Raw genomic sequence first — 27,959 nt, 5'->3', positions numbered from 1 at the left:
GATCATTGTTCTCTAATTTAAAAACAACAGAATAATTTCCTAAAACATGTAGAAAGAAATGATGAAAGGAGTTAGACCAGTTATGTAGAGTAGTGGGCTCTCAAATACAATGCGGATGATTTTGGCCTCCAGGAAACATTTGATTACACCTGAAGACATTTTTAGATGTAACAGCTGGGGAAGTGGATGCTACTGGCATCTAGTGAGGAGCGGCCAGGGATGTTGCTAAACATCTTACAATGCACAGAACAGGCTCCCGCAACATATCTTTTGCCTTAAAATGTCAATATGCTGAGGCTGAGAAATCCTAGTTTAGGGCTGTAAAATTTACACGAAAACCACTCGGTTAATGCCAATAAGGTTAGAGTGCATGAAAAGTACTTTTATTTTATAAATGTGATTCCAAGGTTGACAAGTGACAAAAAGAGAGAAAAGGAGAAAAGCAATGAGAAATCAGTAATGCTAAGGATAAGGGCTACACAAGGATAAGGGGACTCATGTACCATCACACCACAACCACTCTGCTCGTTACGACTCCCTGACCTGCAAGTCAACACCAACAGAAACCTGTAACTTTACCCCCTCAAAAATGTGTAGTTCTAGTTACTACAACTCACCTCTTCATGCCACAATTCTGTTAATAAAAGGATAAAGTGCATATGGACACATTTTACAGTTACCAAGTGCCAGATAAGAATGCTGGCTTTAAGGTGGGGAGTTAGGAAAAGGGGGTGAAAGAAGGTGAAATGCCAAATTAGTAAAAAATAGAGAAGTGGCAGTTAGAAAGAGGTATATTCTGCACCTATGCAAATAAATTTCAGTCTGGTGGAGCAAGCCAGCATTGTACCAATATTGCTTCCAGTTAAATATGGCAGCTATGACAAGAAACTAGGTATGGAAAGAGTGACCATTTCATAAGAGGATCATCATTTAAAATAAAAACGTTATGGGGCACCTGGGTGGCTCAGTCAGTTAAGTGTCCAACTTCAGCCAGATCATGATCTCATGGTTCGTGGGTTCGAGCCCTGCATTGGGCTCTGTGCTGACAGCGCAGAGACTGGAGCCTGCTTGGGATTCTGTGTCTCTCTCTCCCTCTGCCCCTCCCCTGCTCATGCTCTGTCTCTCTGTCTCTCTCTCTCTCTCAAAAATAAACATTAAAAAAAATTTAGTAAAGTAAAAACATTCCAAGTACTAAGTAGGGTTCTGAAGACCAGCATTTTCTATGTACCTTAACACTGGCTCTTATATTTACTGAAATAATAGGAAAAGAGAAAAAAACAGATAATGGTTTAAGAATGAATATATTTTGCTGCCTCTCCATAATGTCATCCTCTTCAAGGCCTAAAATACCATGTAGTTATTCCAGAAGACCTTCCCTCTCGTTCTCAAAGATGAACATGTAATCTTTAGTACAGTATCTCTATCACTAAAGATCTGTTAGGGTTTATCTGAAAATATATTTAAAAAGAATCACAATTCTCCACAATCATATCTTCGGACAAATAAAATCAATTCAGACATAACTGAGGTTGGCAGTAGTTTTAGGTATAGACCCATTAAGATTATGTTCAAATCCTAAACTTCCAATGTAGACACAGAATTTTTTCATACTAAACTGCCGTTTTGATGAAAATATTACTATCAAAAACATTTAACTTAAAGATCGTGAGTTATTAATAGCACATAATATATAATATGGTCACAGACATTTTTTAAAGTGAGGATTTTTAATTTGACATGACTTTGAGGATATTTACTGATATGATTTTTAGAATTCTGAAAACTGTGGTTCATGTTAAAATCATTTATATATATTTATTATGTACTTATTAAGAATATCTATGTACTTTTGAATATTGTTGCTCATCTTATATAAGAGCTATGATCAGTATACGATACTGATCACAATACGATCCAGTAATTCCAGTACTGGGTATTTACCCAAAGAAAACAAAAACACTAATTCAAAAAGATATATGCACCCTTATGTTTACTGCAGCATTATTTACAGTAGCCAAGATATGGAAGCAATCCAAGTGTCCAGAGTTGGATGGATCAAGAAGATGGTACATACACACACACATATACACACAGAATATTACTCAGCGTAAAAAAGAATGAGATCTTACCATTTGCAACAACATGGATAGACCTAGAAGGTATAATGCTAACTGAAATAAGTCAGAGAAAGACAAATACCATATATTTTCATTCACGTGGAGTTTCCGAAAGAAAACAAAACAAACGAACATAGGAAAAAAAGACAAAAAAAAAAAAAAAGACTCTTAAACATGGAGAACAACTTCGGTGGTTGCCAGAGGGGAGGTAGGTAGAGGACAGGTGAAATAGATAAAAAAGATTAAGGCTACACTTATCATGATTGAGTAGTGAGTAATGTATAGAATTTTTGAAATGTTACATTGTGCACCTGAATCTAATATAACACTGTATGTTAACTATACTTCAACAAGAGATTTTTTTTAAGGCATTCATTGTGTCTATGTAAAATGCCAACAGAAAGAGCAATTTATCATGTCTAAGCAGGTAAGTAGTGAGTGCATCCAAAGGCCTGTCTGGGCACAGGTGGAGCTTTCCCATCCAGAACAATAGCTTTCTTGAAAATTTTAAATGGAAAATATCACAGAGAGGAGTTTTTAAAAGTTTATCATGAAAAATATAGATAGGTGTATGTGTAGTAAAAAAAAAAAAACATAGTGTAAGTTTTAAGATGTAAGTTTTATTTACAGCTTCATCAGTTACTAGGCAAGAGACCATGGGTAAGTTTGTTTCCACATCTGTAAAATGGAGATTTAAAATATGTGATTCTCAACAGAGTATTCAATAATGTTATTTCCTATCCACTCCTCTAAAATGAATCAGAAAGACAAATAAAGAAGCATTGAAGAGTTCTGTAAAACTGGTTTCATAAATGAGAAAAATCTTTGTTTTAAAATAATTCCACTTAATCAAAATATCAAAGTTTAAAATCTAGAAAAAGCTTTCTGTTTGGAGGCAAACATATTAATGGAAAAAGTAATTCCTTTAAAACCTGTGAGAAAATCTGTGATTTTCTCCCATACATGAATTTTAGAAGTTCTTCCAATGGCTTAATACTTAGTAAAGGTTAGCTTATATTCAAAAGTTAAAGATAAATTTGCCCCATGTTTTATTCTTGTTTCTTTCCAATCTCTAAGGTTTCCAGATTCGTTTTCCACAACTTGCATCAATACTATAAAACAGCAGATTAATATTACAAATTCTGAGCATCACTCACACATCTAATCTTCGTTTGTTACTGTGAACCACTGACCAAAGTCCATCTCTCTTGAATTATCCAATGAGATGAATTTTACGGAAAAATACAAGATTAAAAAAAAACTTTTCTGAGACTTTTAATGAAGGTTTGTGATCAGACAAGTCTATTAAATGGTAGCACATTTAATGAGTACCTAAATTATATTATTAAAAACCCAATAATAAGATCTTTTGCCACACACACATGCGCACACACACACACACACACACACAGGTCAAAGTAATAAGGGCAGAACTTCCGGCAACACTGGTTACAGGTGCTCCGGTCTTAGCTGTTTTTTGTTCTTTCCCATTAACCTGATTAATCCAGAAATAATGAGCAAATGTGAACCCTTCCTGGAGTGCATCATTTAATTTCTTTTCAAAAATTGCACAGGTGGAACCCAGCAGTTTCTTGGCAATGTACTAATGTAGGATCCAAGAAATACAAAATATTCCATCAATTTTCAATTAACGAGATGCATAACAAAGTATGTCCATGAGATATACATATGTACACACACATTTATACATGTTTGTGGGTAGTTTCATGGATAAAAGAGATTCAGAAACACATGGGTTCAAATCTTAGTCTTGCTTCACAGCTATGGTTTCTTGGGCAAGTTTAATTACATTCTGTGAGACTCAGATTACCAGTTATAAAATGAAGACAATGATGCCCATGACAGCACTACTATGAAAATAAAATGAAGTCGCATATTTAAAGTCTTTGGATCACACCAAAAACTCAAAAAGAATATTATTAACAATATCATTACCCCTCTAAGAATTATATAAATAAAAAGGAAAAAAACCCACCTGAAAATGGTTTTTTAAAAGAATTTGTTTTAATTGAATTAAAACTTGAAATTAAATATATGCCACTTCTGTTTAGGAAAATAAAAGGAAAAAATCAAGCAAATCAAAGAAGCACAATTCTAAAAAATTAAATCTCAAGAAACAAGGCTAAATCTTGTTCAGGAGTGGGAGAGAGGACATTCTTCCTTTGATGAGGAGAGTCAGGGCTTCCATAATCAAAATAATTATGTGTTACACATTTTAAAAGTAAAAACATTAGTTAAAAAACTTTAACAAAATATCTTAACTGTATTAATTATTTTTCTAAATGAAAACTCCTTTCAAGTCTCCTAGCTGATTTTGTTCACTGATACTTTCTTTTGTTTTCAAAATGTGCACATGGATTGCTCTTCAAAAGCCTATGGTAAGGGGTTTACTTGTATCTAAGGGTCTGTCTTCCTTGTGGATCTCAAAACAATTTTTGGAACGACACTGGGAGGGGAAATCTGAGGCTCCACCCCACAAAGTGAGGTTGGAGTCCTTGCCCTGCTTTTGCTGGTGGATGCTCCGTTCCCTTCCTCCTGCATGCAGAATGGGAGAATGTGAACAAAAGCCTTGTTTCCAACATGTATGAGTCTGTGACCTTCTTTCTTCAACACCTTCCCCAAGCCATTCTCCACTTAAAAGCTGAAGTGGGCTTATCCTGGGGAAAGAATTACTCACACGCAGTTGGTCAATGGTTTCTTTTCCATTTGTTGCAGTTTGTCCACAGAAGGAGATCTAACAAACAAATGTGGTTAGAGTCCTTACCCTCAAGTAAATTATAATCTGTCAGGGGGAAAGTGTAAGTGTGCAGCAACAAAAAATGGGTGACAACTGCACCACATTTATGTAGCCAATTTCAAACTTTCTCTTGTTTCATATAGCTATATGTATACCCAGCACTCCTTAGATGATAACCTTCCAGAGGATGTGATTGTGAGTACTTTTGGGGTTAGTCAGATTGATTGTGTAATCTCACACATAATTTATAAATGACAATAAACTTAAGAAGGATTTACTGAAAATATGTCTTTGACTTTTCAGAATTACCCCAAGGAAGTGGTAAGAAGGTGCCCTTCTAGAATGAGACCCTAATTAACATGTAGGTCGAGATGTTCAGCAACTCTTGGGAATCACTGTCTTTTAAATTTATACAAAACAGCATTCCACTGGTGTTCTAAACCACTTACTTTAGCCTTCTAATTCCATGTTAAACTCAAGTGGTAAACAATCTTTTCTTGAAGTTGCTTCCTCTCTCATGGCCACCACTGACGCAGACATCAGCTAGAAGAGAGGCCTCCGAGGATTAGACAGCGTGCATTATACGTAGCTTGGCAGCCACTTGTGAACTCCAAAGAGAGTAAACCAAATATCAGTGACTGATTGTGAAGCTGAATTGCTTCCTCTTTTCTAGTTTCTCACAAAACTGTTTGAATTCGGCTTCCCTTCTCCCTTAACAGCAGCCACTTCTGACGGAAGTCTATTCTCTAGGACTTGCTTCTATTTAGGAGAAATTGCTTATGTTGTTGTTCTCAGGCCTATTAATAACTTAGAAAAGAGTTACACATGCTGAATTTTAAACAATGACACAGATATTTTCCTGTGGTATTTTCGCTGTATTTTTCTATGTTCTGAATTCTATCTTTTCCTCAAAAATGCTAATTCAATAGTAGATTCGCAAAGGTAATACGGAAAATACAGGATATATTTCCTACGGTTACATAGTTGGAGCTAGCACAACTTCATTGTAGTGTTTTTCTGAAATTTGTCCTAATGACTATGTAAAAGGCATATAAAATATAGTGTTGTATCGATATTTTTATATAAGTTTAAATAATGTAATATATGAAACTACATTAATTTATGCCTTTATGGACCTTTAACATGATCGCAGTAGATTGCATTTGAAGTAACACTGAAAAACATACTTTATACTTGATTAGCTTTTTCCTATTTTTTTTACTCAAACTAATAACAGAGTTCATTGGAGTTGTTTTCAAGAATTAATGTATAATGAATGCTTCACTTTTTAACAGATATTACTTTGAGCATTATTAAAAGACAAAAAAAACCCCACATGAAACCCCAGAGAACCTGATACCTTACAGAACAGAGACTTCTGATTTTTATCAGGGGTAGTATAGAACTGGATACACTAGCCTTTTCAGATTAGACTATATAACACATGTCTAAGAAAAATGCACATGAGACATGAAAACATATCTGTGGCACCCAAATGCTTCTCCTTGAAAAACTTGTAAGAAATGCTCATTTCTTGTTACCTCCTCAAATATCAGCTCTGCTCAGGTCTGGAGACTCTTCTCCATCTCTTCCAAGTCTGCCACAGAAATGATTCTCCCTACCTCCCCAGCAGCCCTCAACCAGTTGAACCATCCCTGAAGACTTGCAAAATAAACAGAATATAATCCAATGTAGAACAATCCCTTTTGTATCATAATCCTGCCAGACACAGCCCCTTCCTCTGCCTTTACTAATGTCTGTATTATAATTATGTGTAGATTCCACCTGGTGAAGATTTCTTATCTTCCAAGACACCTTAAGCATTCTCATCTCTCTAAAGATTTTTCTGACCCCACCCTTCACCCTCTGGATAGAATTAATAATTCTCCCTTTCCTTCTTTATCCCACCATATGCTGCCATCATAGGCCTATATCCCACACACTGCCATCATAGGCCTATAACACTCCATTGCATTCATTTATTTACATGTTTATTCCCTTCCTAGTAGACTATAAATTGTTCGAGGATCTAAAGGAAATCTTATTTAGCTTTATATCTGTAGTTCCTAGCAAAAAGCTTGATATAGTACATATAACACTAAGTATTTGCAGAATGGGAACAATGAATAGCTGTTGTATACAAAGAGATAAATTTAAATTGGGCTTCTACAAAAATTTCAGAAAAGATCTTCTTCTTTTTGTTCCTAGAGAACAAATAGATCTTTCTGCTGCTCTGATTGAGACTCAAACAGGAGGAGGTAGACAGACTTGCTTGCTCTCATCTGACTTTTCTACATTCACACAAGAGTCTTCAGTAATTAATCCTGACAAACACTGTCAAAATGCCAATCCCTAACTTACAATGAAATTCAAGTTTGGACTGTTTGTATAATACAGGCCATCTTTTACAGGGTCTCACAAGTACTTAAGAATTAACAGTAACGATGACCATGACCTGAGTGAAAACAGTGGGAAACCAGCCATTCTGGCCTCCTAAGGCTAATCTCTTAGACTCCTCTGACTTTTGGACCTCTGTGGAGTAAAGAAACAGTGTAAGCAATACCTACCTGCCTCTATATATAGAATTAAAAATGCTTACATTGCCCTAGTACAACAAAATTTATCGAACATTTCTCTACAGATTCAAGAAAGCCAAGAAAATTAACTAACACTTTCACTTTTTAATCTAAAGATCTCCAAGGTATAAAACCATGTTCTTAAATGCAAAGACTTTAATTTTTAAAAAATATATTTGGGGGAGGAAACAAGGTTTTATGATTGTTATGTCTCATTAACTCACTTGTTTTTAAAACAGCAAGCATTATAATGAATGCTTTCAGCTATTTGTAGGGTAAAGGGCTTTGGGGGTGTGGTATCCAATATAACAAACTCAGAAAAGATCAGTGGCTTCATCATAATTATAAACATGACCTAACCACAGCAGGATAGTTCATTATGTTCATTATGTTCATCATGTCTATGTCTGTTGGGATATTTCACCTCAGCCTTAGTTCCAACATATTGTCAATATGACAACCTTGTTACTTAGATCCTTACTTTAATGGCTTATATTGTCTACTTTGGTACTATAGACGTTTATAATTATTTATTGCAATTAGCTATCACAATTAGTTATTATCTATCCTGAGCATCTAGACTCAATCTATCACAAAATGTTATTCTTGGTCTTTTCTTTGAGTCGGGGGTTAGACAGGGGAAGAGGGAGAGAGAGAATCCCTCCACACCCAACATGGGGCTCCATCTCGTGACCATGAGATCATGACCTAAGCCAAATTCAAGAGCTGGACACTTACCTGACTGAGCCACCCAGGCTCCCCTCACAAAATGTTATTCTTATGGAATACAGAAAGATCTTATTTGAGAAACCTCTTCTGTATACTCCAACATTTAGTTGTTCTCCCACCTCTAACTTTGCTTCTCACTAAGAAGTTAAAAAAGCTGCTTTAAGAACCAAATACCTGTCCTCTACCATTGCCACAAGATTCAGAAACCTTCATATCTGACATGCAAGTTATTCAGAGAAGCATCTCCCTGAACTCAGGAAGCAGATTTCCAGAAGTCTACCTCTGACTTCTAACTCCATTTCACCTGTCCCCACTGCTTCCCAATCCTGGGCCCTTCTGGTCTGCTTCTGTGGGCTTCTGAAGAAAGGACAGGATGTGGGAACAGCAAGGTTGACTGAAATTCCCAATCAGAAATTAGAATGTGTTTCAACACGAAGAAAAATTACAAAGTACAATTAGGATCCTTAAGAGCTGGATGAAGAGTTGAACAGGTTTTGGTGGCTGGCTTGGGATCTTAACTTCTCTTTAGAACTATTTTTCTGAGGAAAAAAACCTAATTCTGAGTTGAGTGCATTTAAATTATAAACCAAGATTTATAATGCACTTTGTCTGTAAGTTGTAGACCACTACAACATTACAAATTTTTAGTAATGTAAGTAATTTTTAATTCTGATTTTTCTTCAAGGAATTGAGCTTATTTTCGTGAGAAAATGGTGATAACTTCATTTTAAAATGCAGAGGAATTTTTTTTAGGAGCAAGCCTATAATTTTCTTTTACTTGATTGTTTTTCTCATTATTTTAACTAGTTTTTATTGGAAATCTTGTATGTGCCAAAAAGCTTTTTATGGGCGCTGGACACATAGCAATGAACAAGACAGGCAATTCCTGATCAAACGGACTTTATATTCTAGGAGATGAGAAGGAGGAAATGAGGAAGAGGACAGAAGATAATAAATAAACAAGAGAATCCAGATACTGATTTCATATATAAAGTAAACGTAACAGTGATGCGAGCAGCGGGGCTACTCAGGGAGCCTGTTCTGAGGTGATAACATATGTGCCAAGCATGAAGAAAGGGTGGATAGATGAATAAATATAAGAATAAGCAGGGGCACCTGGGTGGCTCAGTCGGTGAAGTGTCTGACTCCTGATTTCCACTTGGGTCATGATCTCATGGTTCATGAGTTTGAGACCAACATGGGGCTCTGTGCTGACAGCATGCATCCTGCTTGGGATTCTCTCCTTCTCTGCCTGTTCCTCTCCCGCTTGTGCTCTCACCCTCTCTCTAAATAAATAAAAACTTTAAAAAAAGTAAAAAATACATGGGGTGCCTGTGTGGCTCAGTTGGTTGAGCATCAGACTTAGGCTCAGGTCATGATCTCGCAGTTTGTGAGTTCGAGCCCCACGTTGGGCTCTGTGCTGGGAGCTCAGAGCCTGGAGTCTGGTTCCAATTCTGTGTCTCCCTCTCTCTGCTCCTTTCCCGCTCATGCTCTCTGTCTCTCAAAAATGAATAAACATTATAAAATTAAAAAAAATAATAATTTTTTTAAAAAAATTATTGGCTGGTGCTGGGTGAATGGGTAAAGATGGCAGAAGGTAAGATCAGCACAGGCAGGAATGACCCTCAAGGAGTTTCTGGACAAAGGCCAAAAGTTCCTCTTTTTATGAGCAATAGGAAGTCACTGAAGGATTTCAGGTGGGAGAATGACTTGGGTTGATTCAGCCTTTGAAAGGACTACTCTGGCTACTGAGAAGAGAACAGATTATAAAGACCAGGGCCAGAGTAAAACCATGGGGAATAGTTTTGAGGCTACTGTAGAAGAAAGATGGTTTACAGGAACATGATAACAATTAGGATAAACTCTGGAAGCGGCAAGATAAAATACATTTAATTCCCAAATATAGTTAAGTCTATACATATTTTTGAAAAGGGAAATCCGTACTGAAAAAGTTTTAAAATATTTCTAAAAAATGAGAATACGAACTCAGAGTGTCATTTCACCTCACTCACTCTTTCACCTCACCTTGATTTCTGTATTCCTGAAGGTGCGGGGGACTAAACTGGATGGGAGCGGGGCTTGAAGTGAGGCCTAATCCCCGAAGATCACATGCACACACTATCTTCTGAAGATGACATTTGGCAATGAAATACACTTGGTTGTTGATACATAACATGTCAGTGTTTCAATTTGGCAATAACATTCAGCCTTATAACCAAAACATAGCACCTGAAACCAAGTTCCTCCCATCCCTGGCAGAACACAGAGCACACGTTCCTGGGAGATTGGATCCAAATGAGGCTTTGCTAGAAAGGTGGTTCTAGGCCCCACACAGCTAACAAGCCAATAAAAAAGGCTGCTTCACTTTTATAACTAGTGTTATCCTGGCCCTCTTGTTTACCATTTGGCATAGCATATGACACAAAAAAAGAGTTTCTTTGCTCAGGAACTTAAAGATCAGTTAGGCAGATAGGCGACTAAATGTAAGACATTCTGTTGGTAGAGCAAGCAGCTGAAGCTCAAGACACAACTTCTAGGGCTTATAGATGTATTTGTAAATTCAAAAACCAATTTTGTAAGGGCCAGTCATTGAAAAGATTTACAAAAGGAAAGCAAGATACTTGAGATTTAGAAACGAGACCGAAGGGAGGCCCACTGAAATGATTAGTATAATAGTAAATGTTGGCTATATCTCGAATAAAAAGCTAGAAAAAGAAATAAAATTGACTGGTGCTGCTTGCATGACTCAGCATATATATCGAAAGTCAAAGAACTGTACACCTTAAATGGGGGAAACGTGTGGTATATGAACTGTGTTTCAACAAAGTTGTTTTAAAAACCATCTCCAAGAGACCATGCTCTTATGTTCCATGGAAGTGGAGGAAGAAGGCACCACCCAGTTCTCTGGTTCCTTCCAAGAGGGGTGGAGACGGACAGCAGGGTTTTGGAGATGACAGACCTACTTGATATGGATTGGGGAGCAGGGGGTAACCAACAAAACCTTTTGGGGTCTCCTATTTTTTATGTGCAATCCAGGAGTAATAAAAATAATACTGATTACCTCACGGTGTTATACGGATTACAAGGAATTTATGCATATCAATGTTTATAGTAGGTAGTCCTTAGCAGTACCAAGAGTTTCATTACATGTTTCTGTGTTTTTTAAATATAAGCCTATTTCAAATGTCAAATGTATACACATACATGTGCACAAGCTCACACTACATACACACTAATATATAAATATATGTATTTTATATTTTTTATATATAAAGGCATATATAATTTTTAAAAGACACATGGATGCCCATTTAAATGTATGTAAGCATGGGGGCGCCTGGGTGGCTCAGTTGGTTAAGTGTCCAACTTCAGCTCAGGTCACAATCTTGTGGTTCGTGGATTTGAGCCCCACATCAGGCTCAGAGCTCAGAGCCTGGAGCCTGCTTCAGATTCTGTGTCTCCCTCTCTGTCTCTGTCCCTCCTCCACTTGCACTCTGTCTCTCTCTCTCTCAAAAATAAACATTAAAAAAATTTAAAAACCATAAATGTATGTAAGCGTATATATAAAAAGGCATATATATAGGTATGTATACATATGTATGTATATATATATATATGAAAGACACATACACATCTGTCTCCAGTTCTTAAGGTTTCAACAACTCAACACAAGCAAAAAAGACATAAGAACTTAGGAAACACTCAAGATTGGGCGGGGGTGGGGGGAAAGCTCATTTAAAAAATATAAACAAAGCAAAATTAATACAGTGCATACACATAATGTGGTCCAACAGCAAAGCCTTTCCGGGACAGTAAAGTGAGAAGTGTGGCAGCAGGCAAGACAGAGAGGGCTATTTTAAGGGGGTGAGCCTGAAAAACTTGTCACCTCCCTTGCGGTTGATTTAAGAAAACCTCTGGAATAGAAAATGGCGCTCGGTGCTCCAGAAGGCATTAGGGAGTGTTCGACTCAGAGCTGAAGCAAAGGGCCTCTGCCCTGCAGTGAGCAGCAGGGACCGTCCTCACCTTCCTCTGCTCCCTTGTTCTCAGGCCTTGTGTTTCCAGCTTGTTGAACATGATCTATTATCTTCTTAACAACTCTGCAAGGCAGGCATTCTTATTTTTCCAAAGATTTTTCTGATACAGCTCAGGATATTACTCCATTTGTCCTTCTAAGTTCAAAACTAGGACTCTTCCCCCTACACTCCATATTTGTTAAAGTTCTTTATAGCCAGTACTAAATATTCATAAAAACAATTTTTCTCAGATGCCAATTTTCCCTAGTTAAGGATATCAAAAGAAGGCTTTTAAAAAGTCAAGGATAGTTTATGTTTCTGAGGCTGTAATAGAAGATTCCAAACTGGTATTTTCTGGTAAATTCTGGATTTGCCTCACAAATTTTCCTAGTAACAAAAGCCATGTTGCAAACATGATAATGTCACTGTAGCCTCATTCAGAATATTACTCACTCTTTCTGTTGCTTTGCTACTTCAGCACTTGGGAAAGTTTGAATTTCCCAGTAGTGTGACCATGATACTATTTTTGTATCTTCGGCATCCACTTATTTTCAATTTAGTGAGAACAGTCTATGGTTGAGCTGAATTTTGAAAGCATGCTGAAAAAAGGCTGGATTGTATTATTTAAATATTTAAGAATGAAAAATTTGATGCATAAAGAAAATGTGTACTCAAGAAGAAAGCAGAAATAAAATACATAATTTCTTCTGAAATTCAATGTCTGGATTGATACTCAAGTTTCCCTTCATCTGAATACCAATATCATTTTAATCCCTCAAAGCACACACTTGTGAATAACATAATGTTAACATTTTTGGTTGCAGAAAAGATTATAAAACTATTTGATAATCACTAGTTACAAACTGACTTCACAACTGATTGCAGATTCACATGAAATTCAGTAATAATACCCAAAATATAAAGTCATCAAAGACATTTGGATTCAGGAAATAGGGGAGGGGGGGGAGTTCAAACTATAGCTCTAATCTCCCAGATGTAACATGATTAGGTTAGGCACACTAGCAGGGTGTCACTTGCCTTAGGCATAAAACATTTCAAAGCAATAAAAAAATATAAATAAAAACACAGACCAAAGAGAAATGTACTAATTTTTATCACCCTTTCATCAGTTTTCTATAAAAAGCTCTCTTTCAGGGGTCCCTAGGTGGCTCAGTCACTTAAGTGTCCGACTCTTGGTTTCAGCTCAGGTCAAGATCTCATGGTTCGTGAGCTCAAGTCCCACATTGGGATTCTCTCTCCCTCCCTCTCTCTCTGCTTCTCCCCAGTGCACGCACTCTCCCTGTGTCTCTCAAAATAAATAAACCTTTTTTTTTTCCAAAAAAACTCTTTTTCAAAGGAGGAAAATACCAATCAAGAGGGTAGGGTGGGAGAGGGAGAAATCTGTCCTTCGGCTGGTGGTAGCTGGAAGCCCCAGGGTCCACCTTCCCTTCAGCAAGCTTTTTATGATCAGAGGTACCTGAGTGGCTCCCCCTTCCTGAACCCTGACAGCCCCCTTCCTTCACTGTCAAACTTCTTTCAGGTATGGTGTGAATCAGCCTGTCCCATTTCTTCCCTACCCCTTTCTTCCCTAACTTTTTACGTCTCATGTTCATCCTCTCTCTCCAAGTTTCCAATGACCTTGTTCTTGCCAAATTTGAGGACTAATCTCCCACTGATGCTCAGTCCTTCCATTTGAAATCTTTTTTCCCTTCCTTGGCTTCAGAAACTTTAACTGTGCTTTAATTATCCACTCCTAATGATCCTTCTCATTCCACATGGCACAGTGTTTTAAACACATGGGTTTCGGAGCCAGACTGCCTTGAGTTGGAATCTTTCTTCCAGCTGCCACATTCTACCAATGAAGGTTAAGACAGGTAACAAAACTTAGTCCTATTTTTCCATCTGTAAAATAAGAATGATGGCAGTTCCCAGCTCGTCTGGTAGTTACAACAAGGCAATACGTGTAAATCACTTAGTTCAGTGCCATAAAGGCAAGCCCTTAATGACATTAGCTATGTGTATTCTATAATCACGGGTACACAACCTGTGTCATAGAACCTGTTTTACAGTGTCAAGATTTCATGTTTATGTAGGTAATATCTGAACCACTGGTTTAAATGTGCTATAGAAACTTTAAATCCCTAAGGCTGCAAACTGCATGTATCCCATCTATTAAACCTTTTAGCTTTTTCTATTTAAGTCAAATGAAACCACGAGTTCCACAGTTATCTTAAAATCATCTACCTCCTTTGGTGACAGAGTAAATCTCATTAATTCCTGATTTATGAGGCAGTATGCATAGTGGTTAAAGGCAAGGACTGGAGCCTGGCTGCTTGTGCTCAATTACTGGCTCTGTCACCACTATGTGACCTAGGGCAAGTAACTTCTATTCGTTTTGCCTTGACTGCCTCGTCTGTAAAAAAGGAGGAATATTAGTACCTATATCATAATCCTTAACTCACATAATACTTAATAGGTATTATATTAGCATTTATTAAATTAAATAAAATTTGCAATGCGGTCTTTTTATTGATTATAAAAAAAGAAGTAAGATTTCAAAGCTTTAATAAAGCAAAACAGGGTGTTTTTATTAGTTCTTATTTCTTCCTCTGGATTCTCATTACCCCTACCATTGTCCCAGCTCACAACCCATCACAACCGGATAATGGTAAAAGCTGCCCTACCCAGCTTCTCTAAACCGATCTCCCTAATTCCACCTTCTCATCTACTTTAATTCACTTTTGATTTAATCCCTAATTGCCAGATTAATCCTTAAAAACACCGCTTTCATACTGTACCTTTTTGGACTAACTCCACAGGTGGCTCCCCGTGGTTCTCAGGCAATATGAAACTACCTCGCCTGTAGTCAGTGTATCTATCTCTTCTTGCGCAGGGGCGCACGGGCAGGCCTCGATTGAGTGGAACGCCCAGGTCCGTTATAACCTCCATGCCTTTATTCTTTCTCCTTCCCATTCCTAGAATGTGCGCATTCTAAGTCTTCACATCTCATACATCCTTCAACAACTAAGTTGGCTATGTTGCTACATGAAGACATTCAAGCTGAGGCCCCCCTGTTGATAGCTTACGGAATACTATACAGTACACTAGAGAAGAAGAGACCTACGTACACACTTGGTTCTTAGGTTGCTATTGGTATGAGGTATGAGGTTGCTATTTTAGACTGTCATTTACATACTTCATGTGTGCATGTCTTGCTTGGAATTTCCCATGGCATAATCTCAATCTCAAAACTGTGCATGTGGTAGATGAGTTCCAAGTGGTTGACTTTATAGATGAATGATGATCTTCACCTGGGATAAGGAGAGTTTACTCAAATTTTTTGTTTTAATTTCACTAGTGGACAATGGAATGGGCATTCAGTCATGAATGTGCTAAGCCTTTGGCCATATTGAGGATCACACCTGAATTAAGACTCAAATATATAATAAATTCAACTTAAATATATATTCATATCTGGGTGCGGAATGCTCTTTATTCATGGTCACCATTTAATCTCTACATGAAGACAAGGCACAATTGAATACAAAATTCTTTGGACAAAAAATAAAAATGGAAACCTGACATACTTAATACCATTTAAATGGGGGCACACTCAAGGTCTTCAGAGGGAAGAAAGAATAGGGGAGGGACTGGCTACACTTTCTTTCTAGTGGTTTATTTTATGTCCAAAAACAACACTGAGAAGTTCTGCCAAGTATGAAATGCTATGAGAAAGACCAAAATAAAAACATAGTCTGTACTCTGAGTCGGACATTAGTTCTCTTGTCTAAGTACCTTTCCTTTGGGTACTTAGGGATGGAGTAGGGGAGGATAAAACAAGAAAAAAGCAGCAGTAGTCTTTCCTTCCAGAAGGAAAGACAAGCATTTGTAAGTAGTTTCAAAGGCAATGACACTATGAATGAAAGTAAAAATTTAATTAATGGTATTTCTTAAATAATTTTTCACAGTAAGGAAGACAGGCTGACAGTGTGGGTTTGGTAGTAACAATAATAACAGCAACAGCAGCAGTGGCAGCAACAGCAACAACCAGAAATGCACTTGGGTCATAATATGGTCAATCTAATCTCCTAACAAGCCCGATCTAGAAGCCCACCCCAGGCTTACTGGTTCAGTATCTGAATTTTAATAAGATGCCCACAATGAAGCTTAAGAAACACATTTCTGATCTACTTACATATGCACTGGCATATAATCACAAATATTCTACTGGATAACGACCCTTTCTGTTTCTCAAGTTCCCAATCCTCAAAGCGAGACCCAATTTTGATCCTTGTACTTCAATTCTTACTTTTTTTTTGTTTCTTTTTGTTTGTTTGTTTAGTAACAAAGCAGAAATAATATAGGATATTCTGGTAAGTAATTAACCCAAAATTCCAACTAAACAAAAATCTGTTCTGATTAGTTTACACTTTATAATTTGTCTCATTCTGCTTTAATTGATATAAATATACTTTTTAGATATGCATTTTCAGACTCTGCACACACAATGGCTTTCCTGAGCTGGCAGTCTCAACAAAACAGGGAAGCTGTAAGGGGAGAAACCGGGCCCTGTAGTAGCCAGAAGGAACCTGTATTTGAGAGTTTACACATGGCTTCTGGCTTCCCTCACATTGTAGTCAACGATTCTTAGAGTCCCAAAGATGCTAGATATTCAAACCAAAAGGACATTTCAGCATTAAAGCAGAACCTGTTGGCAGGAATATTTGGGCAGCATTCTACCCGGGAAACAAAATGACATGGCAAAATGACACCCCAAATGTTGCAGAATTAGAAAACTGGACAAACACTGATAGCCCATCTTCAGCTAAATGCCAGAGAACAAGCTTCTGAATTTTAAGGCAATTCCCTTGTCCTTTACTGAGGAGAATGTCTAAGTAGTTACAACTCCTGCACATCCAATGGCCACCAAAAACTTAATTTAAGTATTTAAAATTCTCAGATATTTAGTGTCTTCTGAATTCAGATAATATATAGACTGGCCAACAAATTTAATCATTTTTACATACATTTTTTTTCTAGACAAATTTACTGTTCAGTTTAAAAATATGTGCTTAAGCCATGTAAATAAACAACAACAACAACAACAACAACAACAACAACAAAAAACAGAGGGAAAAAACCCAAGTATTTCCCTTTGTTAAGTTTACCAACCAGAGAGTAAATGCAGTTCTATCTTATCATGTTTTCTATGAGAAAACTTCTGTTCTTTTTTTAGATTTGGAGAATTGCTTTTCCTGACAGAACCCCCAGAACTGAGAACCCTGAACTGCAAACTTGTCCTTTGTCCTAGTTGTTTACCAGCCTTATCAGGGCACACATGGGTTGGCAATGTGATTCTAAGATAAAAATTCCAAAGATATAATTAGATGTTTTTCCGAGAAATATCACCCAATACCATAAAAATTTGTTTGCTGTTCTTCACATTATACTTGAAGTGAATGGTCTCACAATTTCTTGCCATTTAGTAATCTTTTAGGTAACCGAGACATTTTAACTTGGCACTGAAGAAAAATACATATTATTTTTTAAATAAACAATACTGAAAAAAGAGATCTTATCTCAAAACTTCTACCTGCAACATTTCAATGAACAGATATTTCTATATAAATAATGGACTTATTAAAACTTCCACAGCAAAAATATAAACAGGAAAACAATCTTTTGCCCCTGAATTTAACTATAAGTGATAAATGACACAAAGATATATTCTAAGCTAGTGATGCAGAACCTTGCTTATGGTATCCTACACTTTTATTTAGTATAATTCTGAACAAAAGAAATAAAAAGACAATGGTAAGAAGCCACAAACGTACATTTACTATTACAGAAGAATACTCTCTAGCCCAATCATGGAAGCACTGTAAAAACATCTCTCAAGTTTTCTGCTGAACTCCATTTTTGCTAGGGATTGAAACCATTAAAAAAAAAAAAAAAAAAAAAAAACTTCTACTGCCACCTGCTGGTAGTTTATAGTCAATGATTCTCAAAGATGCTAGAATGGCAAACCAGATTAATTTATAGATATAAATAATATAAATATATATTTTTACATATGTTTCTAGCAGAGAAGTAGAGCCAGACGAGCACATTTTGATTACTAACTTGCTCACTGACTGACCTACAATGACAAAAGGAAGTCAAAGATGATCACATTTCCATTCTTCCCTTTCCCACAAAGGCCATTCAATCTCATTCTAGGTAAGCAATAAAGATGTGAGACTGAATGCTTTTGGCTGACCTGTATTTGAGTATTTGCAACTCAAACACTTGAGGCCAGCAAGGAAAGTTTCATTCTCTTAGCCAAAGAATGGCCAAAAGTGTATTTTTGAAGACTTCTCAAGAGGAAACTCACACTCTAGGGATGTCAACATAATGTTGATGGAGGATTCCAAATGAGAGATCTGAGGTTGGAAATGGAATACCCCCATTGGCAAGATTCTGTAACTGGAGACATCAATACGATTTTAAAATTCAGAAAGAGCGGGCCCAAGTTCCTGCAGTCAGCTTCATTTCTTTTTTTTTTTTGGAGAGTCTGAGAATTTAAAAAAGCCTTTGCTAAAAGATTTTCAGGGAAACAACTATTCTCTTTAATTTAGAGGGTATTTATGGGGCGCCTGGGTGGCTCAGTCAGTTAAGCATCCAACTTCAGCTCAGGTCATGATCTCACAGTTTCTGAGTTCGAGCCTGGTGTCAGGCTCTGTGCTGCCCACTCAGAGCCTGAAGCCTGCTTCGGATTGTGTGTCTCCCTCTCTCTCTGCCCCTCCCCTGCTCATGCTCTGTTTCTCTATCTCTCTCAAAAAATAAGTAAACATTAAAACAAATTTAAACAGTATTTAAAAAAATCAAAGTAGATAGGTAAACCATTTTGAGGCAACAGTACTTTATCAATAATACACCAATTCTTCCTACAAACTACGGAAATGTTTTTTTTTAGATATTTTATGTCACAAGCTACATATTACAGAATATTTCATGGCACAATGCTTCATCTATTCTAAAAATAAACCAAAAAACATGGATTTGACTAACCTTCTTCTCTAAAATTAATGTTAAGTACAATGTGAATCAGAAGGCAGTGTCCCAACATATAAATCCTGGGTCCTTCTTTCACATCCCCAGACATGAGCAAATTTGTCTGCTAGGACACTGAAGAGTTGTCTGTAATTCTACAGTGCTATAATTAAGACTTGTACAAATTCTGCTGCCAAAAAATCACCAGAGTGGGTGGTGAATGCAGCCAAGTAAACTCTAATTATGGAAGGCGGGTTTTCTAAGATCTTACATACAAGAAGCAAAGGCAAGATCAGACAGCTAAGATAGGTTACCAAGGCAATATAAATAGCCTTGTCAAATTCAATGCAAGCCCCCCTTTGGTCACAGCTGTTACCTCCCAAAGCTCATAGGTACTTTAAAAACGCAATCTGGAATCCTCTGCTCGAATCCAGCACTTAACTGTTCCCCCAAAATAAAGTTATGAAATTTACACATGCCATTTTCACTCCTAGGACCAAAAAAAAAAAAAAAAAAAAAAAAAGACAATAGGAGTCCAATATCTCAGATAATTTTCCATCTTAAATTTCAGCTCCTCTACTAGTATTATTTTAAAAACTTCTGTTAGAGTTCAATAAAATGCCTTAAGCACTCTGAAACACAGCATGCAAATCCTAAGTGTACAGCACAATAAATTTACATAACTTGAACATATGCATATAACCAGCAGCACCCAATCAAGAAACAGTATTATTTTGCACTCCAGAAGGGCCCCAACTACCTAGAAAAGGGGAAGTTTTACTTTATAAAATAAATACAAAGTTCTCTCAATAATAATACTGTATAATGTCTTCCTACTGTCCGGATCTGTAATTACAGCCTTCAAGTAGATATGATTATGCCTTTCCCCCTTTGCTTGTACAAACATCTATGCCCACCTTTCCCTTCATCAACAAACTGCACGAACTTCTCATTCAAGTCTGACCACAGATATCACCTCCTATATGAAGACTTCCTGGACCTTCACAGAAAAATAAATTAAATCATCATCTACAGTCACACAGTACTTTGCAAATAGTCCATGTTTGCACTTATCTATACATCTACTGTTCTAGACTGTGAGTACTTCATGGACAGGAAAGGCATCTAATTTCATCTTTTGATCTGTTTTCTGTGTTTTAAACTGTGCTTTAAACTTCATGCTATTGGATGACGACATGTTTTTCATGTTCTATTTTCTGCAAGAGAAAACCTGAGTAGTTTTTTCAGAAAAGAACGTTCTACCAAACTGTGTTCTATAATATTAAACCACACAAAATACAGTTGACTCTTGAACAACCTGGGTTTCAACTGTGTGGGTTCACTTACAATGTGGATTTTTTTCAATAAATACAGTATATAGTGTTGGAAATGCATTTTCCTTATGATTTTTTAAATAATATTTTCTTTTCTCTAGCTTGCTTGACTTTAGCGTAAGAATGCAGCATTTAATACATACAACATACAAAACACAGGTTAATCAACTGCTTATGTTACCTGTAAGGCTTCCAGTCAACAGTACACTATCAGTAGTTAAGTTTTGGGGGAGACAAGAGTTCTATGCAGATTTGTGACTGCACAGGGAGTCAGTGCCCTGTACCCTATGTTCAAGGGTCAACAGATAAAATATTAGCAGATATTTTAAAATACATATCATCTTAATGCCCTCCATGTAAAAGAATTTGTAACAAAGCGTATTTTATTCAAACAGATTAAGGAAAATATGCTAATGTTAACACATGCACACATCAGTAATATATTTATCACATATAAATTGAGAGTATAATGCTTTGTGATAAGAAGCAGCTATTTTCTTGTAAGGGAGGATATTAAGGTACCTCTGTATAAAACAGTTCACAAAACACACTTTAGGTCCTAATACTGTCATTTCCTCTTACCACACTCTTCCACCCTCCCCTGCTGTACAACTAAACAAGCTTACTTCAGCTACAATGAGATTACACTTTGCTCATATGTTCAATTCAAGGATCACAGAAGAAGAAACATGAACCCCTTGTGAAAGGTAGAAATCCCCGGGCCCTCTTACCTGTGTACCTAAGCTGGCTGCCATCATGTGAGCCAGAAGCTTAGCTGCAAACATGGAGTGCCTGGCACAGAAGATATGGGAAAGGACAGCCAGGCCAAGACCTGCAAGAACAAAAACGTTCACAGGTGGGTTTACAATCCATGAGCAAACAGTAGCGAAGCAAAGTTCTTTGGAACAGGTAAGCATATAAGGCCTGTAGTCTCCCCATGCCGCACAGCATGGAAACAATCATATTTTAATTTTAATCTACTCCATTTTACATGACATATACAATCTTAGCAATTAGGGCCAAAGGACAACGTTAATTTTCAACAGCTACATGTTCACTCCCTTACCAAAAAGATAGCACAAATTAAGCAGATTAATAACTTCATTACGCTTCTGTTTTTCTATGTTTCCACTAGACAAGTTTTACTGTATAAGAAAAGAATCAAATTCCAATCTAATTTTCCAAGAACAGGTGGCTTGGCTAAATAGAGATATTTAGGGAGGTGAATTGGAGTTTTCAGGCAGAAAATTGTGAATAGTACTAACAAAACTCGGGCTTAGTAATTACTCCCTTTTTATCTACTAGGAATAGTTATGTAATTACAACAGTGGTAATTATGAATTTTAAGAGTAACCTTATGCTACTGGGTGCCAAAACCAAAGAACAAAATGTATTCTTTCCTCCTGAGATGATGTTTAACCTAAGCATCTATATTTCTAAGCGGGGTAAAGAAAACTGTTCTTATTTTCTTTAAATGTACTTGAATTCATCTCTTTACACTACTTCAAGGGGATGATTAGAAACTTGGCACTAAAAAAAATACGAAGACACTCAGCATTAACCAACAAATCTTTTATCTTGCAATTTGTATCTATAAATTTCTTTTAGTGCCATGTTTTAAATGCAGAGTATATACATATTTTTTAAATATTTCCTGTTCTAGAATTTAAATGTGCTTCAAATAGTAACCCATTTGGTTTTTCACTTACGCCTTTTCATCCTTCACACCTTTGCTAGAGTTATTTTGTGTGAGAACCATCAAAACGTGACAATTGGCATGTACGTGCTGCTTTGCCATATCATTTGCATGTAGTTTTAACACAGTTTGAACCTCATTTATTAATGCCTCCTTTACAAACAGGAGACGCTGCATTTATTTAAATTTGCTTTCCATTATCTTCTATGAAGTTATGGAACAAACTTTATTTTTTTTAATTTATTTTTAATTTACACATATATTTAAAGAATTTTTTTTAATGTTTATTTATTTTTGAGAGAGAGAGACAGAGACAGAGCACGAGAGGGAGAGGGTACAGAGAAAGGGAGACACAGAATCCAAAGCAGGCTCCAGGCTCCAGGCTCCGAGCTGTCAGCACAGAGCCCGATGCGGGGCTCAAACCCACATACCATGAGATCATGACCTGAGCTCAAGTCAGACACTTAACTGACTGAGCCACCCAGGTGCCCCATACATATATATATTTTTTTATTTTTTATTTTTTTTATACATATATTTTAAATGTTTGTTTATTTTTGAGGAGAGAGAGACAGAGTGCAAGTGGAGGAGGGGCAGAGAGAGAGGGAGACACAGAATTCGAAGCAGGCTCCAGGCTCTGAGCTGCCACCACAGAGCCCAAGGTGGGACTCGAACCCACGAACTGTGAGATCATGACCTCAGCTGAAGTCAGATGCTTAACCGACTGAGCCACCCGGGCACCCCTGGAGCAAACTTTTAAAATATACCACATGTTGGCCTAAGTGGATTGGGCCTCTGCAAAGTGCCCACAGGGGGCTGATGACTAACTAGTAGTATTCCTTACAGCAATGCCTCTCCTAACTCCTTTTGGTAAAGTTTAGATTTTAATAAGTTAGACAAAGTTCCACATAGGAAGTGAGTCTGCATTAGACAAAGCTTTTGGCCTAGAAATTTGGCCAAGAAATCTGACATAATCCATTTTTCGGAAGGCTGCTCTAGGGTGTTCTGGGGCAGGTGTGCAGGTCTCAGGTTGCCTCCAAGATCCACCCACACAGGGACACAGAGTATCCAGAAACTGCAATGTCATGCCTGACTTTGCATCTTTACTTAGTCTATAAACTACTGATGCTAATGCTCTGAACTCACCAACGTTCACCAGGAATTTCTTATGGTGATCAAAGCTAGTTTAAACTCAAGGTTTGGTGTGTGTGTGTGTAATAAACTGATTTAAAAGCAAGGCCTTGCAAATTTTTTTCGATATAAGCCACATGATCACAAATATATGCTTTACTGTACGTTTATTGTGGTAGATGCCAACAATGTGAGGCAAGGGGATTAGTGTTGGATAAAGGAGAAATAAACATGAGTCAACTGGTTTTTTTCTAGATCACAAGAAGAGCTTATTCACAGCCTTTTCCCTTAACTTGGTAATTCTCCATTATATTCACTTTTCATGAGATAAATTTAGTACCGTTAAACTTGACCAGCTCAAGAATATTTAATTAAGTATATGAGCTGCAATTAACATGCTAGCATGACACCTGGTGGTAGTCCAGGATTCAAAGCCAGTGGTAAAAAAATGGGTAAAAAAATGGGTAAAAAAGAACTATAATGCATGATAGTTGTCTGGATGCATTTTTTATTTAGGGAAGAAGAATGGTGCTAAAAAACCTCAAGCAGCCTGCTCCCCAGCCTTGACAGGCCTTGGGAAAGATGGTGAATATCTTACATTTAAAGAAATGCATGCTTCAGTTCTCAAGTTCCTGAAGCACTATATGCTAAGTACTTAACTTTTATTTTCTTATCTGATATCAAAAAGCTGCATATAGCATACATGATTTAAATTTACAAGTCAGTCGTTTCTTTTTTTAAGTTATAACAATGTTTGGTTTAAATTCAACAAGTAAATCACAGGGTATAAAGTGTTATAACTGTAAATAGAATTTTTTAAAAAAATAATAAAGTGTAACAATTCCAGTTATTACCTAAAGGTACGTTAAACAGCTTTTTAAAAAATTGACTCCTTGGCCATTATGCGGAAATAACAAGCAGCTAACTGGATAATTTTCCTTTACTTTTTTTCCTAGCACAATGTAGGTTATATAATCAATTGGAAAAGAGCTATTAATTAGTTCCCTAACACAAACGACTTTTCTATATTATTAGAAAGTGAAGGAAAAGATAAATTACCCTTAACAAAGTAACACTGATAATATTTGATTTAGAGAATAAAAACTCTAATGAACTAACTAGATTGTTTTTCTAACATCAAACTGGACCAAAGATTTTATTGAGCTACACAATATCGGAATGTTTATAATGTGTATAAACATACATAATGTTTGTATATGAATATGCATACCCAGTAAACATATCTATCATTTGACATCCCTTAAGAATAGGGTATACCTTGGGAATGCAAGCTGGTGCAGCCACTCTGGAAAACAGTATGGAGGTTCCTCAAAAAACTAAAAATAGAACTACCCTACGACCCAGCAATTGCACTACTAGGCATTTATCCAAGGGATACAGGTGTGCTGTTTTGAAGGGACACATGCACCCCCATGTTTATAGCAGAACTGTCAACAATAGCCAAAGTATGGAAAGATCCCAAATGTCCATCGATAGATGAATGGATAAAGAAGATGTGGTATATATATATACATACATATATGTATATACACATACATACATACATACAATGGAGTATTACTCGGCAATCAAAAAAGAATGAAATCTTGCCATTTGCAACTGTGTGGATGGAACTGGAGGGTATTATGCTAAGTGAAATTACCCAGTCAGAGAAAGACAAAAATCATATGACTTCACTCATATGAGGACTAAGAGACAAAACAGATGAACATAAGGGAAGGGAAACAAAAATAATATGAAAATAGGGAGGGGGACAAAACAGAAGAGACTCTTAAATATGGAGAACAAACTGAGGGTTACTGGAGGGGTTGTGGGGGGGGAGGCTAAATGGGTGAGGGGCACTAAGGAATCTACTTCTGAAATCATTGTTGCAGTATATGTTAACTAATTTGGATATAAATTTAAAAAAATTAAAATTAAAACTAAAAAAAAAGAATAGGATACACTTTCCAAGTTACTGATCTAAGTATCAATGTTTTTTTGCCATGAAATTTCTTTTAAGTGTTCATAACTTTTGTATCTACCTATGTATCTGTCTCTATCTTCTCTATGGATAAATCTCAACAAAACCACACGCTCACTATACATTATTAAATCAATTACTAGGTTGTTACCTTCATTTTTTTTCTATTTTCCCACCTAATGCTAGCTGTAACTGTTCCTTTTTTTAATTCTTGTGGCTCATCTCTAATGACTCCCACATTTCTCTCCTCTGAGCATGGTGCCTCTTGGTTACTGCTACTAATAAGCTAAAGGCAGGAAAACAAAATTGTCAAGCCTGAAAAGTTTTCTCTGTTGAACAAAAGTCAATATGAACCACCTTAGAGAACACAAGTTCTATGTGTTTGGGGAGAGGATTTCTTACAGAGGGATGAGGGTCAGGAGACTAGCCTCCAGAAAATCAGAGTGTTAAACCTGAGAGGTTCAATAACCACATGTGTTTATCTACATTTTAATTAGTTAAAATTAAATAGAATGAAAAATTCAGTTCTTCACTTGTTCCAGTCACTTGTTCCAGTCATATTCTGAAGGCTCAATAACACATGTGACCAGTGGCTACTATATTGGACAGTGCAAAGCATTTTGATCATTGCAGCAAGATACACTGGAGAGTGCTGTGTTTAAATGTCCTGTCCTGAGTGAAAGGAAAAAAAGAATATGCTGTATTTCAGAAGAATTTTTATTAAAAATGGCTAAAATGAGAGAAGGTTTGGGACTTGAAAGTAGGATGTTGACTTACATAGTCACAAGAACACGTAATTGTTGGAGGATGTCACATCAACAACATATATTCATTTATTTACTAACTTAACCACTAACTATAAACTGCTACACATCAGGGGCTGTGTTGGGCAACGAAGACACAGTGTTGAAAAAGGTAGTTACTTGCTGCTCTCCCACCTTATCTCTACATTTCTACCTGTACCTCCTCCCAGACACAGACTGGTTTATGAAAGGTCAGAGATCACAATTCTGTGCAAAGAGATGTGCAAGAAAACATTCTGGGTGGTTTTCAGGGAAGTTTTCATTGCTCTTAAAACAAGATCAAGTAAGTGCTTTTCCTTTGGCAAGCCTAGACACTTGTGCAATGCTGAGAGTTGCGGCTAGCTCAAGACCATGTAGGGCAAGACAGAAAACAAAATCTTTGAGGAGAGCAATACAGAAAAACAAGAAGGGGGTGGGCCTCTGATGACACCACTGAGGTCCTGAATTAATCCACCCTGAACTCTATTTATTTATTTAAGAAATTCGAATTGTCTTCTGCTAACTTGCACCAAGTTCATCTTAAATATGTCCTGTATGTCTAGAGAAATCCACTATTTTTATGCCATATCAGAATTAAAACTAAGCTTTCTGACTCACTATCTGCAACTTTCTCTTCAAATGGCTTTAAAAAGATTCTTACTTATTGTTTTCTATTCATGTTAGTAACTCCTCCATTTGATAGTTAAAATGAAGCTGTTTTGATATACCTTCCCCCATAATCATAAGGCTATTTTAGGACAGTGATTACAGTGAATATAAACTTGATATTTTTGGAAGAATGTGACACAAAATTTTTTTTTTAAATCTCTAACTTTGAAAAGTATTTTGAAATGAATGGGTGGCATATGGTAAAGGTATTTTTTTTCTGGAAAAACTATCAGAATTTCAGCTTGTAAAACATAAAAGGCATAACTAGAATAGTCTTTCAGTTTAATATACCTTGGACAAAAGAAAAAGCATGCTTCAAAGGACTTTGGATTGTACTGATTTATTTATCCTGTCTTATTATTTAGCAATTTATAGACAATTATTTTGTTCCTTAACTGAAAAATTGACATTGTGCTGACATGTATATACTTAGTAATCTGTACAGTAAATAAAACCATTACCCATGTAAAAGGGAAAACTTTAGTTTGACTAATGTGCTAAATGATTTCTCCACTGTAAGAGAACAAAAAAAGAACAATAAATAAACGTGAAGTCTGTAACTCATCTTTAATCTCAGCTTAAAAGCCCTCCAAACACAGGAGACTTAAGAGCAAGGGCATCACGTAAGACCTAGTTCACATACTGATATTAAAACTGAAATGGATTATGGAATGTTACAGGTCTTGTTAAGATCCCAAGGCCACAGGAATTGTATTTAAAGTTAAAATCAGAATGATTCCAATCCAATAGTCTATCCTACTACAACATCAACAGACTTACAAGAAGCAGGAGAGGCTTCTTTGACATTATTCTCCAGATAGTACCATGTACTTCAAACCATGCTTTAGGTTCCTTAACAAGTACACTGTGAAAATTATGGTGTTATGGCATCATTATCTAACATTATTTTAAGTTGCATTTCTTCTAAGTCACCTTTCCAAGTGACTTTCATACTGTTACACCTAAGTGCACGTTTATGTTTTACTTGTCCTATCTTTTTGGCTTCAAAAGATAACCTTTGTTCAATTTCTTGAAATCTGTTAAACTCGTTTACAATTTTTAAAGCCGCAGGTATATATAAACCCTCATCTTTCATCTTCCAAAGCTGAAGATTACTAAACTTTTTGGCCTGTATGGC

This window comes from Panthera uncia (genome assembly GCF_023721935.1).
Source record: "Panthera uncia isolate 11264 chromosome A1 unlocalized genomic scaffold, Puncia_PCG_1.0 HiC_scaffold_17, whole genome shotgun sequence".
NCBI classification, from domain to species: domain Eukaryota; kingdom Metazoa; phylum Chordata; class Mammalia; order Carnivora; family Felidae; genus Panthera; species Panthera uncia.
This window is presented reverse-complemented; position numbering follows the sequence as displayed.